We start from the raw sequence: 4,777 nt of genomic DNA, 5'->3' as shown, positions 1-4,777 counted from the left end.
CCACACCAAAATACGTTGGTGTGGAATTCACCATACTCACCTATTTCTATCTTTCACTGTAGACTTACTGATTTCTACCTCAAAAACCAGGGTATTCAGTATGTTATAAATCTGTGGTAATATAGTAAAAAGAAATCAAAACCAATTTATATACAGTAAAAGTTTTTAATGCCTACTTATTCAGATCACAACTTGGTGACCAGCCATTTACATCTGTATGTATTCTTTCTAGTGATTAAAATAATAATCCTTTCTCACACAGCATCATTCAGGTGAGGTATAGAGATTGGAGACAGTACCAAGCAAGCCTACATTTCCAAAGACAAGCCATGGTGATTTTATAACATATTGGGCATTCTGAAGCCTTTCTAGTGGTTGCCAGCTGTTCAGGGCTTTTAGCAATTTGGCTTAAGGCAGACAACTTCATGGCACCAAAAGTTCAGGGCATGTTTAAACAGTCTGAAATTGCAGTGATGGAGATAACAGAACAGTGTAGAGACCACTTTAGCTATTCAAACCCAGACAGGAATGAGTGCCAAATGAATCGGAATGGAATTTGATTTTATTTATTACTCTGTGAGTGATAATGGAGCTGAATAACAAGCAGATTTCTTCCCTGGGCCAGCTCCATTTAGTGTACCTGTTCTGGTGATGTTTTCACATTCAGCAGCCCCTCTGTTGCCAGCCTGTAATTGCAAGGACACTCTTTGATGTTCCTCTGCAGCTCGCTGCCATCAGGGTCCGTGCTCTCCTCCCTGCTGGGCGTTCATGGAAAGCTTCTGCTCAGGAATGGTGCTAACAGTTGTTCCAGGCAGAATGATTAATCTGTCTTGCAGGATCCCTGCTTGTAGTACCGTCCCTGTTTTATTTTTCAGCAAGGAAAATGTCTGATCTGACACATTGGCTGCTTCATATGTGTGTGTTCACTTGCTTCCCCACCGGTTCCTGTGTTCCGTGAAGGTCCTGGGAAGCTCAGGGGCTGTGCTCTCAGCCAAGCTGGAGCATTTCCATCCACGTTCAGTATCTTGAATTTTCATTAGAGTGGGAGAGCACTTCAGGTTCTGATTATCTGTTTGCTTACAAGTCTGGCTGCTCAGGCTGCAGACAGAGGTGTCTTTTACTGCCATTTGTATAGAGCTGTGTTGGAAGGGAGGGAGAGAAAAGTGAAATAAGTGTAAGTGAAGTCTATTGTACATTTGGGAGCCTTAGCTGATGCCTGTGAAAACAAAAAGCAAGGAAGAAGGTGAACTTGTCTTCCTGACACCAAGACATCTCTGCTCCCTGGAAATGAATCAGAGAGAGGAGGTGGGATTTCTCAGGAAGGTGGCTGGGCGAGGCCCTAGAGCAAGCAGCCAAACCTTGATTTTTTTCAGTGAGCCTACAGAGATCTTTTAAAACACTGCGAATAAGGCTGCAGAAATGTTGTTGTGTTTGAGGTTTTCCTTTGTTTCTATGTGTTGAAACTGCATCAAACATTTTTCTCCTCTAATTCCACTCAGCTATTAATTTTGCAAATTTGTAGTTGTACCAAACTAGTCTTCTTAAGGGAAATTGGAAATATCACAGCATTATGGGTAATGTGCATCCTGAACCTCCTATGTTACTGGTGCTAGGGAAGATGCAAGTCAAGGAGAACTTCTTAACATCAGGTGCTTGTGTTGGCACCAACAAAGTGTTGCCAGGTTTGTTCACTGTCAAACATCCTGACGCATTGATTGCATATTAGAAAATATGGGAGCACTGAGACAAGATTTCTGATATTTTCTCTAGCATGCAACACAAGATGGCTGACAGTATTTAGCCATTGTTAATGTATAATGTAACTCCTTAAATATCTAAATGGAAAACAAATAATACCCTCAAAACCAGATGAAAAAAATCTATAAGAAAAAATGCATGTGCAATCCTAACTTGACAACAATTGAGGGGTTGATAGTGTCTTGATTCTAATCCCTGCAGCTGTTCCTTTCTCTTCAGCAATACATTGAGTAGTGGGTATCAATTGACAAAATAAATGATGCTGACTTGTGATTAATTTGAATCAGATTTGCATTTGAAAGACACCAGAATCTTGTGGAAAAACTGGATGAAAGACTCAAGATCTTAATAGGCTTAAACTTAAAATAGAAGAAAGTAAATTTGTAAGTATTGGAATTTGACGCTATAAAAAGCCATCAATAAACCCCCATTGTATGGAAGAGGAGAGATGGAAATATTCAGTAGCACTGCATAAACTACTTTTCCTGTGGGTTTCATAGTACCTACCCTTTTCATTCTTTTTAATTGACTTTCAGTGGATTATCCAAACTAAATAATTGTCCTCAATTTCTTGAGATTTCTGCTGTTGGTTTCTGTGGCTGAGGACTGTAGTGCATTATTTATGATCCCAGTTTTAAAATAATCAAAGAAAACTCATTGTTTCCACTTTTTTCTCTTTGAAATTTTGTGTTGGTTTTAATAGTTCCAATCCATCTCCAAGCTTGTAGAAATTGTTTCTAAAGCAAACCTGTTTGCCTTGAAGCTTCTCTCAGTTCTTTTCACTTTAATTCAAACAATTTATTTACCTTGACCTGATGTACCTGTCATTTCTGCAAGATTCTGCTCTTGATTCTTCAAAGAATGGACTCTGTAGTAAATCTGTAAGAAAATAATTGGGTTTAGAGTTTCATTTTTTGCTAAATACATAAAGCTGAAGTATATTTCTGCCTAGGCATTGCATTTTCACTAGCACAATGTGATGCAGTGATTTCTTTCTGACTGGTGCATACTGGCCTGCACATAAATTTAATTCACATCATGATGTTGAGGCTTGTAGTCTGAAAGCTGAGCTTTCTGTAGTTACAGATATATTGTATTAAAAAGAAGAGGCCAAATTACGTCCTCATTCACATTTAGGAGATCTGTGAGATGTCAGATGACTTGGAGTATGTAACTTATGAAAGAACTGGTGCTTAATGGCAGACAAAATATAAATTAAAAATTGCTTTTCAGTTTTTAATGGAGCTACTAGACATGGAAGAAATTGTGTTTCAAAAAATACCTCTGGCAGAGCCACCTGCTGATACCATTAATATTCAAGTTCAGGATCCCCTCTGCCAAGGAGGATGAAAAAGAAATTTAAAAGCCCTGCCACGATCAGGTTGGTGTGCAAGACTCACCTGTCCTGCCAAGCTTTCCCCAGTAAGTGGAGACAAAGAATGACCCTGCAGGGCGCTCAGGGCTGCAGACAGGCAGACCAAACCACAGAGTAAGGCAGAGATTGGATTGTCCCTCTTGGAAGGACTTCACAGTCATGTGTATTGGGCTGTAAGAGCAGCTGCATTCAGCAGCCATAAGGGACACGAGATTGATAATGAAATGGTGAAAGGGATTGCAAAAGGGTGCAGACATTTAACATCACTGCCATTATAAGTGGAAATTATTGCTGTTATCTTCTGAGCAGTGACTTAAGAGCTATTTTCCATCCATAAGCTCCAATCTCAAAGTGTTTACAATACAAAACGCCTTACGTGACAAATATAGGTAAATAACCACTTTGGTATTGCCTGTAATATTTGAAAATCCTAATATACTGGATTCAAAATAGGCTGTTGTTTGAATGTAAACAACCTAATTAATCCATATTTCTCATGTAGAGCACTGTATAGGATTTTCTTTTCTGACAAAAATTTTCAAGCACTGGCTGCACACCTTTCTGTTATTTCGTAGTTTCTCTGCATTGTGTGGTTTGAAATCCCCATGGTTCTTACAGGGCTTTTTTGTTGTTGTTTTCTATGCAAAGTGTATAGCTAATAGACAAATATGAGTGTTCCTATGATTAAGGAAAACAGGCTGTTTTTGCTAAGTGCAGGTCTGCTGTTGGAAATAAATAGAAGGAAGCTATGTGCCCTCAGTGTTATCCTCTTTTCTGTTGCTGTTGTGAAGTCGCTTCAAAGAGTGACCTTTATACTTTTATCTGATGTGCATTTGGGAAAGAGCCATTTCACGCTGCTGCAAAGTAGGGAAGCTCCTGATCCTGAGAGATGCACAAAGGGAAATGCTCAGGTTTCCTCTTGAACCCCATCCATCCCCCACTGCTTTCCAGTGGCTGTCGTTGCCACTCAAAAGCAAAGCGCCGCGGAGCCGACGGTGCTGGGGCTCAGCTTTTGATGCTGCTTTCTGTGAATGTGCTCAATAAACGTCCAGGCTGGAGCAAACACCTCACAGAGCCCCAGCACTGCTCCAGCAGGACTCCAGAGAAGCTTTCACCACCCCAAAAATAGGATGGAAGTGTAAGTGGTACACTCGTAGAGAACCCCTCAGTGGAAAATGTCATTAATGAGCAGCAAACCCAAGCGTGAGGGCTGCGTTCAGAGCTGGGCCCACACGTGGCTGTCCCCACCCCTCTGCTGTTTGCCAGGAGAGTTTAGATTGGCTCAAGGAGATTTGCTAAAAAACCCACTTGTGTTCAGGGCTGCTCCATGGCGTTCTGAGTCATTGCAAGGCAGCAGGCTCTGTGCTGTCTGACTCTGCTCCTGATAGGTGTTGCAAGGCCTACACACATTTTAGCTCATCTCTAGGATGTGAAGAGACACAGACCTTTTATTGGCCATCTGGCAGGGAGAATAATTTCCTTCCTTCATGTCTGCATAAATGGTGGTTTATTTTCATTTTGTCTCTGAAGTTACGAGCACGGTAATGCCTTTCCTTTATTTTTTTGTCTGATTCTGAATGAAAGTCCATCTCGTTGTCTTCAGAAGATGTTTTATTTTAAAATTTTAACTTAAATTCTGCCATT

General features: G+C 40.6%; 1 long non-coding RNA gene across 1 annotated transcript; it reads right to left on the bottom strand.

Moving 5' to 3' along the window:
- Positions 1-752: 752 nt before the first annotated feature.
- LOC135308541 (uncharacterized) lies at positions 753-4,554 on the bottom strand. The gene is made up of 3 exons (XR_010368946.1): positions 4,442-4,554; positions 2,565-2,637; positions 753-1,137 (listed from the first exon to the last, which is right to left on the bottom strand). It is a non-coding gene; the product is annotated as an uncharacterized LOC135308541 (long non-coding RNA).
- Positions 4,555-4,777: the final 223 nt, after the last annotated feature.

Source organism: Passer domesticus, chromosome 10 (assembly GCF_036417665.1).
Source record: "Passer domesticus isolate bPasDom1 chromosome 10, bPasDom1.hap1, whole genome shotgun sequence".
NCBI classification, from domain to species: Eukaryota; Metazoa; Chordata; class Aves; order Passeriformes; family Passeridae; genus Passer; species Passer domesticus.
Note: the sequence above shows the minus strand (reverse complement) of the source record. Positions and strands in the feature narration are given on the sequence as shown.